The sequence below is a fragment of the Mus musculus genome, chromosome 17, assembly GCF_000001635.26.
Source record: "Mus musculus strain C57BL/6J chromosome 17, GRCm38.p6 C57BL/6J".
In the NCBI taxonomy this organism is placed as follows: Eukaryota; Metazoa; Chordata; class Mammalia; order Rodentia; family Muridae; genus Mus; species Mus musculus.
Window position 1 is genome coordinate 72,125,223 of NC_000083.6, and position 15,290 is coordinate 72,140,512.

Sequence of the window (15,290 nt, forward strand, 5' to 3'; positions counted from 1 at the left end):
GAGGGTAAGTTTCGTCAACTTGACACAACTCTTAGAATCATCTGGGAAGAGAGCCTTAGTGAGAAATTGCCCATACTATGTTGGCCTGTGGGCATGTTTGTAGGAGATTGTCTTAAATTATTTGATGTGGAAAGACCTAGCCCACTGCAGGCAGCACAATTCCTTAGGCAGTAATACACCTTCTACTATTTAAAAATGGAGAACACAAGCAAGACTGTGAGCATTCACACATTAATTTCTCTCTTGTCTTGATGATGGCTCTGATGTAACTCATTGTTTGAAGTTACTGTCTTGACTTCCTCACAGTTATAGACGGTAACCTGCAACTGTAAGCTCTAAATTTCTTGTTGACAGAATAGTTTATCACAGCAACACACATGAAACTAGAACAGACATTGGTATGGAGGAAGTGGGGTTGTTGCTATGATAAACTTGACAGTGTGGTTTTTATGCTTTTGGGCTATTTTGTGAAAACTTTGGAAGTTTGGGCTGGGAAAGCTATTGACTGCTGTCAACAGACCTAATGGGCTTGTTTAGTGGGAGCTTGGAAGAGAAGAAAAGAATGCTGAGAGAAACATGGATGGTTGAGGCCTCATTCATGAGGCTTTAGGATGAACAAAGACTCCACCCGGAGTGGGCGTTGGGCAAGTGGTGAAATGCAGGCTAGATAGAGCTAGTAGGTCTAGGATTGGTTCCTTGGAGGTTATATTATACTCTGGCTCCTCCATGTGTTCTTTCTCTGTTTCCTGGTCTGTGATGATGTGAGCTTGAGTGGATCCTCCAAAACAGGGACAAATTAAGTCTTTTCTCCTTTATTTCTCTCTGGAATACTTCACAGCATAAGAGCAGTAGTATGCTTTACCTACATAGTCTTTAGTCCAACAAACATTTGAATATGAAGCTTGATTAAGTTTTGGAGCTATAGTCTTACTCGTGTGGCTGGATGGTGTTTCTGCCACATCTGCCTACCTATACCCAGTTGACCTTCAGAAGCAAGGCAGAAGGGTATGCTAGAGGAGTAGGGAGAAGTTCTGTAACTGATGGGAAGTAAGCTTCTACAGAAGAGTGCCAGAATACTTTTTAGATCCTTCTTTCAGTTTATCTGTGGCCTCTGCGTATGGACAGGCTAGAGAATTCTCCCAGTTTGTTGGTTATATTTTTGTCAACTTGATACAAGATAGTGTTGTCTGGGAAGAGGGAACCTCAGTCAAGAAAATGCCTCCATCAGATTGGCCTGTAGGCTAGTCTCTGAGGCATTTTACTAATTAATGATTGATTTAGGAAAGCCTCATTATGGGCTGGGAAAGTGGTCCAAGGTTATATAAGGCAGGCTAAGCAAGTCATTGAGAGCAAGTTAAATAAGCTGCATTTCTCTATGGTCTCTGCTTCAGTTTCTACCTTTAGCATCCTACCATGTGTCCCTGCCCTGGCCTCCCGTCATTGTTTTGGGTCACTGTGCTTGTCACAGGAATAGAAAGAAAACTAGGACTCAAGGTCATTCTTACATACCCCTGAGTAGGCTGGAACCAGGTCATTTTTCCATGTTCTTTCTCAGATAGGAGATATTTTAAACACTATGGGATGGTAAGATTGGACTCAAGTAACTGCCGAAAACCCACTCTATTTGAGTATAGAAGGAAACAAAAACAAAATTAAAAATAAGTGTGTTATTGATGGCATGTCATGTGTCAGACACTAAGAACTTCGTAAGCATTATTTCATTCAACCTCTATAATACTTCTTTGAAGTTGATTATATAGTTCCAATCTTACAGATAGGATATAGAACAAAAGATGAATGAGGCCATGACCAAGATTAAAAAGAAAAACTTTCACGTACTTTCTCCCTGCCCAACTAGAGCCTCTCAGTATCTCTAAGGTACTTTTTTTTAAAACTGTGTAGGAATTTTAGTAAGGTCTCATATGCTGCTCTTGCCAAAAAGCCTGTGTGCAAACCCAGCAGGATTCTTAGCTTGTAGAAAACTTATTTTTAAAGCCCATAACTACACTGAATGTTGGTTCCCACAAAGTGTATGCATACATGCACATGTATGTATATATACACACACACACCACACATACACTCACATACACAGCTTAGATTGTGTTTGAATAGCTATATATTTGCATTTGACGTCCAGTTATCCTAGGAAGCAGCCTGGTGAGATCATCAATAATTTGGTTAATTTGCTTTAAATTAGACCAGGAAAACATCTGCTCAATCACTTGCAGTACTTAGTTTCACATATGCCATGCTGTTATCGGACATGGGAATTGTAAGTATTCTGTTAAGGGTTGGAGTCATTTATCATGAGTCCTTCCCAACATGCTGGGATAAGGAGGACCACTAATCATTGCTTCTTGAATTTGCTGTTTTCTTCCTAGGAACTCTATATCCTTTAGAGACACTGTATCAATCTTGCAAATGCCTTTGAAACAATTTTGAGGCATGAAATTTTCCTTGACCTACAGAGTGCATTGGAAATAGCATACTGTTCCTGGCGGATGGAACTGGGAGACTTCAGTGGTGTCTATTGCAAGCAGACGTGGGTGATAGTGACTTCATTTCACAGATTGTGACCAAACAACTGAACCATAGCTGAAGCATCCATTAAGGTCCGGGTCTCCTGGTGCTGGAGAAAATTGTCAATAATAATAAAAGTTGCCAACAGTACTGACTGCTTACATTGTATGAGAGGCTGTGCTAAACTGAAACTACAGTTACTACTACTAAGTCATCTCCCTTTATTAGGATCCCTCCTCTCAAGAAATAAAGTATCCACAATAGGTGTGCATCACCCCAGACTACCTGGCTCTACCTCACTGATTTATTGCTAGTCATGCAAAGCTATGGTTTTCCATTTTGATAGGGAGAAGAGTCACTTGGAAAAAGCCTCAAAGCATAAGTTCTGGGAAATATATTTCATTTTTTATAGGGACGAATGTATATCTAAAATCACGAGCATTTGTGGAACCTCCCAAAGGAGGCATTGTGAGCTTAGATTTTAATCACTGCTGATACAGAACAGAGTGCCATTTTTTCTGAACATGTATTTTGTCGTTTTTAGTTGTACGCACGTGTGCCTTTAGGGGAAGTATGTACTCATAAGTGCAGATGCTCTCAGAGGCCAGAGTTGTCAATGCTCCTGGAGCTGGAGTTATAGGTGGTTGTGAGCCATCTGAGGAGAGTGCTTGGGGTTGAACTCTCATTCTCTGAAAGAGTAATATGTGCTTCTCTTAACAACGGAGCCATCTCTCCAGCCCCATAAAGGCCATTCTTATTCTCTATTAGAATTTTCCCTTTTATTCACTCCCTACTATTTTCTAAGGAGCTTTCATGATGAAGGCTCCAATCCCTCCACAAAGACTCATCTCTGAAGCCTGTAATTGTCATCCATCAGCAGGTATGTGAACAGACACAGAGACAGCCAAACTCCTTCCCTGTTTCCTGTCTTCTGATAACATGATTCTGATATGCTTGGAGTGGGGGTTGCTAGAGATCTTATGACTCTTAAAAGCACGAGTCCCTACCTCATCCTTAGGAGAAAGAAACTGTTGACGGATCCAAAATGATTTCTTTAACAACTGGTTGGCTAAAGCTGGCCATATTCAGCCACTAGGATACAAAACAAATGATGTTGGAAGAGAATTTCCTTTAAATTTTCAGAAGTTCAGAGTTAATTTCTGAAGATGGGAACTCGTGCTCATTCTTTTTGGAATTGCTATCTTGTAACTTTCAAGCAATATACATAGAGGAAAAAACTACTAAGTGGTAAATATGGAAAGTGGTCGACACGGAAGGGCAGAAAGAAGAAATATACTAAACACATCATAGTACATTTGAGCTAGGGTATATGTTGTATTTCCTCATGGTTTGCTTTGTACTTGTCACAGACTAGAGTTTACCTGTGTAGTGGCTATTCCTGGTTGTCAACTTGAATATATCTGGAATGAACTACACTCCAGAATTGGAAGGCTCACCAGTGATCCTAATCTGGAGGCTGGGAGATAGAAGTTTCTGACCTGGATTTTGGTATGGAGATCTTGAGGCATAGTGGCTATAAATTCCAGAAGATTAAGACAGGGAGATCTCCGAGTTCAACGTCATCTGGGATTAAAGAAGTGGTGGAATACACCTTTTATCTGAGCTACACCTTCTGCTGGAGACCTACATAAGGACATTGGAAGAAGGAAGTCTCTCTCCTTCGCCTGCTTGCTGTGTGGGCCTGAGCAACTGCTAGATCCTTGGACTTCCATTCACAGCTGCTACTGACCATTGTTGGGAGTTGAACTTCAGACTGTAAGTCATCAATAAATTCCTTTACTATATAGAGACTACCCATAAGTTCTGTGACTCTAGAGAACCCTGACTAATACAGAAATTGGTACCAGCATAGTGGGGTATTCCTGTGACAACCTGACCATGTTTTCGGGAGGACTGTGGAAGGACTTTAGAACTTTGGGCTAGAAGATCAGTGTCCTGACTTCCTTGATAATGAACAGCAGTGAGGAAGTGTAAGCTGAATAAACCCTTTCCTCCCTAACTTCTTCTTGGTCACGATGTTTTGTCCAGGAATAGAAACCCTGACTAAGACAACCTGTGAAAACAAATCTTGCTTGAGAAGTTACCTCCATCATATTGCCTTTAGGTGAGTCTGTTGTGCATTTTAATGATTAATATGGAAGGATCCCCCCCCCTCCACTGTGAGTGGTGTCACCCCTGGGCAGATGGCTATGAGTTGTATAATAAAGCAAGCTGAAGAAGTCATGAGGAGCAAGCCAGTAATCAGTGTTCCTCCATAGTCTCTGCTTGAGTTCCTGCCTCAAGATCCTGCCCTGCTTGAGTTCCTGTTCTGGCTTCCACCATGATGGATTGGAAGCTCTAAGGTAAAATAAACCCTTTACTATACAACTTGCTTTTGGTCTTCATTCCATCCGTAGAAGCCACACCAGAGAAGCATCCAATCAAAGCAGATGAAAGGAACTGACATTCACCCACACAATAAACCTTTGAAAAGATAAGACACTTCAACAACTGTGTGTGCTTGAGCTTTTTTAAAAAGTATTTAATTTCATTTTCTGTGTGTTGCTGGGGGTTGAACTCAGGGTGTTGTATATGTTAGTGGTGGACCACTGAGCTACATCCCCAACCTTGAACTTTCAAAAAAAAAAAAAACCCAAATCTTTATTTTTATATGTATGGGTGTTTTGTCTAGAAGAGGGTATCATTTTCCTTGGAACTGGAGTTACAGATGGTCGTGAGCTGTCATGAGGTTAGACTATCCTGAGACTCAAACCCAAGTCCTCTGGAAGAACAGCCAGTGATCTTAACCAAGTGTTGCATTTGTTTCTAATCAAGGAAAAAAATTCTTTTTATCTCTATACCTTTTATCTCAATCACTATTATTTAGATTTTAACAACATTCATAACTGATAGACAAGTGTAATTACTAAAAATCTTCATGGTTTTGCAGAAGATAGCCTCAAAGAGTTATGTAATGTGCTAAAAATCTTCCAGCAAGCAGCTGGTATGTCCTGGAATTAGACTCAGCCTCCAGATGTTGATCCCCATAAGGGTTGTGGTGACTGGCATGCAGCAAAGCTAGAAGGATCATGAGTGGGGGTCGGGGATTCTTTTCTTACTTCAACTAGAAGAACTCTTGCTAATCTGCCTTTCAAATTTGGCTTTCCTATGAGATATAATTTAAAGATAATGTTCTAATGACTAAAGAAATAGCAGAGCAGTATGCTATACTGCTTTCTTCTTACGTGGACGGCAGAGCCAATGGAAGGGTACAACAGTTGATCGTTGTTCTCAGCATATGCCCTCGTTCAGGAGTTAAGGCCTATCACAAGCCATATGGAGAGGAAATATAAGAGATGAACTAGAGACTTTTAAAAATAATGGCGAGTGTATGCCATAATATGTCCCTGAAAACACTGTGATAAAAGCAAATCATTACAAAATGATTCCTATTTCTCTGTGGGAATTATTTCATAAAAAAGGTAGTACTTTTAGCCCCAAACTTAGGATCCAATTAATTATAAATATAGCCAGTAACAAGGCACGAAAGCAAAATATAATCTCATCTGAAATAGTAAAATTATGAACCAAATCCTATAAAATGGGAATAAATATACTGAACGTGTTATAGCACATTTGGGCATAGTGTAGAATCAAAGTAGTCATATAACATTATAAGCATGACATTCTCTGCCATAAATCTGACCTAAAACTAACGTGCTAGCAATAATAAATCCAAAACATGTAATGAACGATAATTTTATTTGCCTCAGACTTTAGTTTGATAGGATAATTTAGAGATCCATTTCTCCTGTCCACATGGAATATCCAAAGAGTTAATGATAATAATTATTTACTTCCTTGTTGTGGAGTGATTCTTGCAGCAGGCTGACATATTCCAAATACTCCATTACTCAAAATACTAGGGGAAGGCATATCTGTGGTCAAAAGATGCACAGTAGAAGGTGTGCCATTTGCTTTCTTTATTTTTGAGATTGGACTTTAATTACAACAGTCCCCCATCCCTTCTCCTTCTCTCAGACCCTCTTATTCATCCCTCCCTGCGCTCCTTCAAATTCACAGCCTCTTTTCTCATCAATTATTATTGCATGTGAAAGTCAACTGCTGCTTAATTTGTTAGAAGATCCTTATGGAAGCTTCTAGATTGCCTCATGGGGATCAAAAGCTAAAGGGACCGATTTCCTGACAAAACCCAGAGAACTGGAAATTTATGTAAATTATAAATGTTAAGCCACTGGACAACAGATAAGTAGGACCTTAGCCCTTAAAAGGAAGAAAATAAAAGAAGGTAGCCTTAAAATTTTTCCTAAATTGGTGTCTGGAAGGAATTTCTAGTCTATATTATCAAGAAAATAAAGCATGGGCAACGTGGGTATGCCTACGTAGAAGGTGTCCGGGAGAGAACGGCAGATCTGCAGAGGATTAGCCGGAAGTGTTCTCCTGAGGTCAAGTTATTACAGTGAAGCCCCTGAGTAATCCACATCCTAGCCAGTCAGAGAGCAGACAGACCTATTAACCGAGGGGTCATTCAGTAAGCCAGGCTGAGAGCCACACTTTAACAGTGGTAGGGTTAAATCAGTCACAGATTAAAGACTACTGTAGACTTGGCACAGCACACTTGAAAGCAAATTACTCAGCATGTCGGAACAAAGTCCAGCACTTTATGAGAACATAGCAACAAGCTAGTTCCCACAATATAAAGCTGTGGTGTCTAGTATCCAACCAAAAATTACCAGGCATTTGAAGATATGACATCAAATCAGAAGAAAAATCTGGAAACAAAACAAGGAATGATAGAAATATGAGAATTATTAGAACATTATCTTAAAATGCCTATTATAAATCTTTTAAACATAGGCAACAGAGTTATATCAGCATCGGCAATGCTGTTCTACAAAGAGAAAGTGAAATGTATAAATATTCTGGAGATTTTTGCATTGTTATCAGCAACTTAATTCTCCTGTGATAGTATGGAACTAGACACAACAACTTACTGGCAAGTGACATAGTTCAAACAAAACTTTATTCATGTGAAGAAGTATCGGATGAAATAGCTTGTGTATTGTTCTTTGTTGATCCATGTATACCAGAAGATATAGACTTATCAAGGTAGAAACAAAAGACTAAAGATCTAATAGATGTTTGGTAATGTTTGGATGTGATCTTTGTTGTAACCAGTGGGAAAAGTTACTGTTGGCCTCTAGCAGGTAGAGGTAAGGGATGATTCTAAACATGTGAACATTGACAGAATAGTTCCCCTGACAAACACGTTAGCTAACTCTAGATGTTCATGGTATCACTGTTGAGAAATTGTGCTGCAGGGGAAATGATCAGATCTGAAGACAGAGTAATGGAAACTATTCAACATGCAGCCGGAGGGAAAAAGACCAAAAGCCTAATAGCATTCTACTATTAATACTAAACAATGCAATCTACAATACATAAGACTGGAGCCTCAGAAACAGGATAGCTGTATGAAGAAATAACAGAGAAATTTATAAATTTGTTGAAAACTATAAATCTGGGAAAAAACTTAAAAAAAAGAGATCGAATCCTATAAAATTGATTTAAAATAGGGAAAAGGATATTTAATGTGTTTAAAGAAATGAGGTAAGTAGGAACAAACATGGGCAGAGCGGCAGACTGCCGGAAACCACATGAGCTGAGAGACAATAGAGATGGAGCACTAGAGAAAATATATAGTTAGAATTCTATATGCATTGATATATCTTTTAAAATTTTAAAAAAGAGGGGTTTTGTGAGAATTAAAAAACTTACAGAAACTTTCATTCTAAGAAATGAAGAAGGAAGTTCTTCAGAGAGAAGAAAAATATACCAGATGGATACTGGGGTCTCCACCAAGGAATGGAATATGTTACCAATGGAAAATACCTAAGTAAATATTAAAAATATAATTTTGTCTCATTTAAAAATCCATTAAAAAGGCTTGACTGCTTAAAGCAAAAATAGTGGCAATGTAGTATATTATGGGTCTCATGTAAAATTAAAAATACATAGTCGCAGCAGCGACACCGAGGCTGGAGAGATAGGAAATGTACTAAGACCAGAATCCCATTACTATGCATGAAGTAATATTAGTTAAATGTAGATTGTAAGACATAGAAGAGGAATACTAACAGCCTTATAACACCCCATAAGAAATGAGAGAGAGAGAGAAAGAGAGAGAGAGAGAGAGAGAGAGAGAGAGAGAGAGCTGACAAATTACAGATGAATTTAAATTTAATTAGAAAACAATACTCTAGTAATTAGTAACTCTATGGTTCGGAGTCTCCTGGACATTATGTGGACATTGTTCTTCATTATTCTCTAGGAATCCAAGCAATCAGACCTGGGGAAAACTATCACCCAAAAGCGTTTAAGTATTAACATTATAGTTTCAACTATCTGTTGTCACAACAAAGCACACACACAATCATATATACTCACAATGGTATATGCATACACATGCATATTTATATACACATGTACATTCATATGCATATGTGACATATACATACATGACATATATACACACTTACACTCATATATACACATACCTACTCACAAAGTCACACACATTCACATACATACACAAGCACACAGTCCTATGCAAACACACACACAAACACACAGTCACACAAACACAATTTCACCCACACACTCTTATAACACACTCATAACGCATATTATCATGTACATTCACCATGTACACACTCAGATGCTCAGCACACTACATTCGGACAATAAGTTCCTAACACACTCTCATAAATACTTGTACAGTTTTCAAAGAAATGTCAATATGGGTCATGGTACACATCTATTTTAAAGTCTCATTTTAGAAAGCTCATACAATGTTTGTGATGAACATTTAACTTCTACTGGGTGGCAGTCATTAAAGGGACCCTCGATTATTTTTCTATATTCATACCTATGATTCTATTTGCCCTTAGGACACTGCTTTTTTTTTTTTTAATACAACGTTGCTCCAGGCCATCTACTTTGTTCTATTGTTATGAAACATATTTCTACTTGTTTGTTTGTTCTGAGATTCACCCTCCAAACAAACTTTATCAAGTAGTCACAAGCCAGTCACTCGATTCATAACTTGGCTTGCAGACAACGCCTATCTGTTTGGATTACTGAAGCCACTGGACCATATATTTTATAATATATTTACACTTGATTGGATAGTCATTTGTGATATATATATTTACACTTGATTGGATAGTCATTTGTGATAGGTTATTGTGACAGCTTTAGTGGACATCTATAATTTTGTGTGATGTGTGGTGATCAACACTCTTATCTTTTGGGGGAGGGGTTTCACATCTCCATTTTACTCGACTTTTGTAGGGCTATGAACAGATCTCCTCTCTCAGTTTCTAAGCCTGGCAGTCCGTACTCATGGCCCTCCTATACAATAATACAATAATTCAGCTGCGCCCATGAACCAAGATGGGATGGTCATTTTTTTTTTCTGTTAGTACATGTTATGGATACTGGTTGACTTTTATAGGAGAGAGAGAGAGAGAGAGAGAGAGAGAGAGAGAGAGAGAGAGAGCTGAAGAATGGCCTCTTAATAGTAACTAACACTATGTAGTTAATTTAAAACGTATCACATACTTACTATGTATCTATGTAAAATATATCACATACTTATTACATATGCATGTAACAGACTATATGCTATTGAAACCTTGGGCATATGGCAGTGCAGTGAACATGTTCTTTGGCTTACAACTTAGGGAATTCTTGAACCCCATGATATGGAAGACCATGAACCTCCATTCTGTGGGACGGTGAAGGCAGCCTGTTTTCTGGTTGAGTTAGGTTTAAAACCCCAGTGACCCCACAGGGTCTCCTGCAAGGGATGGTAGGCATTTTGCCATGCTAGTAGACACCAGGCTCCTGACACAAGGCAATAGCTCTCCACTCCATAGGTCTGTGGCCATCAGTCATGTAAGAGCAATGCCCCAAGCCCCTCCACAGGTAGAGGAATTGACCACAGATCATGTAGCCTCAAGACACATCTCCATTTTAAGGAGGTAGCTAAAGGCCTGGAGGGCTTAGCCAATTAAGCTCTCCTTCCCAGACACTCCTCCCTGCAAAAATGGGGTCCGGTTTACTCATCACTACTCTCCACCATGACAATAAATGCCTTAAAACCATGAACTGTCTCTTTTCATCAGGATCCACCATGGGGAGCAATGGAACAGGTCTTCATCTAAAGAGCCGGCTGCTAATCTCCCGCAAAAGGTCTCTCAGCATTCCCAGTCATGGTCTCCACCAAGCCAAGGAGCCCACCCGAACAAGACAAGGACTCTCTCATCCCCACAGGATCCAGCCAGAGCTCTTCTCCCCTGCTTTCTCCTTAGGCCCTGGGCTTGATCCAGCCTGCGGGTTCTCACTCCATTCTCAGCTCTTCTGCGGCATCCAGTAGAATCTGGAATGTCCAGGACTCTGAGAACCTGATGTCCTCGCCTCCTTGCAGTCCTGGGGACCCCAGAGCTGGCCCAGTTGTCCCTGAGGATCTCAGACTGCGCTCCCCTGTGGGGAGCCGCCCTCACATTCTCCGTTGCAAGATGGCGCTGACATCCTGTGTTCTAAGTGGTAAACAAATAATCTGCGCATGTGCCAAGGGTAGTTTTCCACCCCATGTGCTCTGCCTTCCCCGTGACGACAACTTGGCCGATGGGCTGCAGCCAATCAGGGAGTAATACGTCCTAGGCAGAGGATGATTCTCCTTAAAGGGACGGGGTTTCGCCATTCTCTCTCTTGCTCTGGCTCTTGCTCTCTTGCACTCTAGCGCTCTTGCACTCTGGCTCCTAAAGATGTAAGCAATAGAGCTCTTGCTCTCTTGCTCTCTGGCTCCTGAAGATGTAAGCAATAAAGCTTTGCCGCAGAAGATTCCGGTTTGTTGCGTTCTTCCTGGCCGGTCGCGCGAACGCGTGTAAGACTCCCCCACCCTTGGAGTGTGTGTGGGGGGGGCGTGCGGGGTGTCCGGTGGCTTCTCATAACCCTACGCTGGATCTGCGCTAGTCTGGGGAAAGCACAGTCAAAACTTCCTGTGTCTTGCCGCGTAGAGCAGCCCAAGCCCCGAGCGTGAGCAGATGCTAGACCCTACTTTTAACCCACACCATTTCACAAGTTTAGCGTGTATGTTTTGATCCTGAGTGTCTCACAGAAGCCAGTGTTTTACATATTTGTTCCCTGGCAGATGGCACTATTTTAAGAGACTATGGAATCTGTAGGAGATGAGGCCTAGTTGGCAGAAGTAGGCCACAACAGGTGAACGTTCAAACCTTACACCCACCTCTATGCTTCCTGCTTTCTGTCCTCCACCATGGAGGAGCGAGCCTGTGGCATGGACTCTGACATGCCTCCCCTCCCATGAGGGGGTAAAATCCTCCTGAAGCCAGGAGCCAGAACAGTGTCCTCTCTTAAGTCGCTTCTATGAGCTGTTTTGGCCACATGGATGTAATAGGAATGAGCAAACACACAGGTTTTTCAGTTTCACGAGCCAACTAATCTTCCTTTTGTAACTTAAGCTAGTATTCCTGTCTCTTTACAACGATATCACTGTAAAGAGGTTGTTGACTCTGGATGAAGAAGCTGTAAGTATGACTGAAAAGATGGACCTAAGTGCCTCCATGTTCTTTCTGGTTTAAAACTCGCAAATCCAGCTGGAGCCGTGCTTCCCAAACTGTGGGACATGTCGGGGTTCAGAGAGCCTGCCAGGGCCTCTTCAAGGTCAAAACTATTTCTACCAAGATATCAATTGCCCCTTTAACATATATTCTTGAAAATAAAATGTATGCTAGACTTTTCCAGAAGCTCTATAATTTCTATTAGGCCAGACAGGAGGGGATTTCTAAAAAAAAATGTACAACATCGACATTCTTCATACTAAATTTGTTTTAGTTTGGGTACACATGACTGATTTTCGTTGAAACACATCATTCACATTAGCATATTCTAAAAGCGATTTGTTACTATTTGTAAATAAATAGGTACTTTCAAAACTTTCTCGATTTAACATCTAGTATAACAAAATCAAGAGCCATCACTCACGTGGGCAAAACTCTCTGGGATCCTCAATAATTCTTAGGACTGGAAAGGAGATGAAAAATTGTGAGAACAAGTGCCCTAGACTAGTGCTAAGCACGTGGGGTCAGCGGGGGTCACAGAGATACAGGGTAGGACATTTGCTTGCAGGACAGATGAGCTTGCAGGACAGATGAGAATAATCTAAGTTCATGAACAGAAATGTCTGTACGTTATTCTTCTAAAGGAGAAATTCCTTCCTCTAATAGACTTGGCATGGAACAAAGCTCTAATTGTGTTACACTGATGTCAGGCACCTACGTGGTTCAGATGTTGCCCGTCCCAGTGAGGCCTGAGAGGGTAGAAATGAGCACGCGTGGTTCTCCTAAGGAAGCCGCTCTTTCTGTCAATCTGAGTGAAGGAGCGGATAACTGGTCCGTGAGGTAATAGAAAGATGGGTGTTCTGACCCATGCCACGTCTGTATATACATCAGGCCAACCTAAAGGATTAGCGACATCAGTGATCAACAGTTATGGTCTTGTGTCAGTTAGATTTCTCAATGCAGAGCCCCAGATTTGGCAGCTCTTAGGGAAGAACCAGTGGATCGATCCAACGGTAAAGCAGCAGGTGGTTTTCCGATATTACAGTTGATATTTACCCTGATACTCTGAGAGGGCTATCCCACTTTAACGTTGAGACCTGTGCTCAATATGTTCTCTCTCAGAAACGTACAGCTACTGTGCATATTCAGCTTCAGCATCCTTTTACAGATACTCTCCATCTCCATGACAACCAAACTTCTCCTTACTCTTACTCTTCCCATGCTGGTCCTCACTGCAGCTCTATTAGAGGCACCATCCTCATCTTCACTGACAGTCCACGGGCTCAGAGCATTTGGTTCCTGTCTTGCCAACTGCCACAGGAATTTTCTACCCACCCCCCACTAGTTTCCCATAAGTTTTTATTTCCTTCGAATCTTTCACTGGGACTCCACAGTCATGTGTCACTCAGTCATAACTGGATCAGAAGAAAGTACAACTTCTCTGGGGGAACACCATCATCCATAGTTTATAGAATTCAATATAGTCTGACCTGGAAACAGACTCATGTGGCTGAAAATCAAGACTGTGAAGAAAAAACGACAGGAAAATAATCTAGACTGTGACATCCATGCATTTAAAGATTCAGTAAATCTAATTCATAGTCTTAAGAGAAAGCAGTAAATAAGGAAGTTTTTCTGTTATGTAGTATAACTTTGAGAACAAAGGCTAGCAGACAGGCAAGAAGGAAAACTGAGACTCCTAGAAATATCACACACAGATCAAAATAATTATTTTATTATATATATATATATATATAAGGATATGTTCAAGGAAACAGAAATCTATTAAGACATCATGGATTAAAAACAATGCCTGAATTAACCTGGCTAGAAGGACTACAGAGAGGTCCAAGGTGAGGGACCCTAGGAAATAGTTGGGATGAATCTCCTGCTGTGAGTGTTCCCTCTCTCCTACTTGAAGTTGTACAGTGGAGGCCACAGACATTGGGAACCCAGACAAGCTTTCCCTACCATACTCTGTAGAATCCCAGCTCACATTGTGTGTGTGTGTGTGTGTGTGAGAGAGAGAGAGAGAGAGAGAGAGAGAGAGAGAGAGAGAAAGAGAGAGAGAGAAAGAGAGAGAGAGAGAGAGAGACTTGGAGAGACTTGGTTTATTATTCACCTAAAGTATTGGAACATAAGGAAGCTTCCTCAATCCAATCAATGTCATACTTGCAAGTCCTATCACTGCAATAGTCAAAGCTATCTGTGAAACAAGATGGAAGTGCTAATAATTGCCACTTATGTGTACCTGACTCACTCTTTGCCCAGTAGGAAGCTAAAGAAAGAAGAAAAGAAATAACATTTGGAAAAGAAAGATAAAACTAATAGAATAGAAAATCCAAAGGAATCTATTAGCTTTTAGAATCAGTAAAATCATTAACAGTTCAGTATGATTTTATAGATACAGTAAACCCATGCCCCCCAAAATGTATCTTTCAATATGAGTCACCAAGGAAAACACATTTTGCAACTAATTTTTACAACTTTCTCATATGTAACATCATAGGAAAACCATGATGGTTTTAAACGATCAAGTGCAATTACACCTTAAAATAATATTTCCACTTACTATTTGAAAACTTCAATGTGATACATCTACTGATTAGATGGAAGAATTGAAAAAAAACTGCATAAATCTTTGTATTCTTATCCCCCTTTACTTCTGAAATAAAAAGTGGTGTACTGTGAAAAATAAATAACTTTTAGAAAATAACTAATAACATACATAAATAAGTCTACCAAAAATATGAGCAAGAACCTAAAGAAAAACCCATAAAATATGACTGAGAGAAGCTAGAGGATCTAAATCTGTGGAAAGCTCTTTGCGCTGAGAAACCTAGAGACTCAGTACCGAGGAGTGTCACTTCTCCGAATTAATGTGTATATAATATGGTCCAAAGAAAGAGCCCAGCAGACATTTTCTTACATAATTTATATGGTAATTACAAAAATATATACATAAATGCAAAGGATATGCATGGCAGAGACAGTCTTGAAGATGAATGAATTTTGTGTGGTGACAGAACCAGATGTCAAGTCATATTATAAAGCCACATTAATTAAGACAGAGGATTTGGAATAAATATAGACAAGAGC

The 15,290-nt window shown here is 40.2% G+C and overlaps 1 protein-coding gene and 1 long non-coding RNA gene across 5 annotated transcripts in view; one reads left to right on the forward strand and one right to left on the reverse strand.

The window, feature by feature from the left end:
- The window catches only part of Alk (anaplastic lymphoma kinase), a 735,715-nt gene that overhangs the window by 256,235 nt on the left and 464,190 nt on the right, over positions 1-15,290 (reverse strand). The gene's annotated exons all lie outside the window — the stretch shown is intronic.
- Gm41613 lies at positions 4,260-11,164 on the forward strand. 2 transcript variants are annotated; one of them, XR_876936.1, is made up of 4 exons: positions 4,260-4,299; positions 4,573-4,648; positions 4,803-4,886; positions 10,734-11,164. It is a non-coding gene; the product is annotated as a predicted gene, 41613 (long non-coding RNA). The 2 variants fall into 2 exon arrangements; XR_876937.1 differs by lacking the exon at positions 4,803-4,886.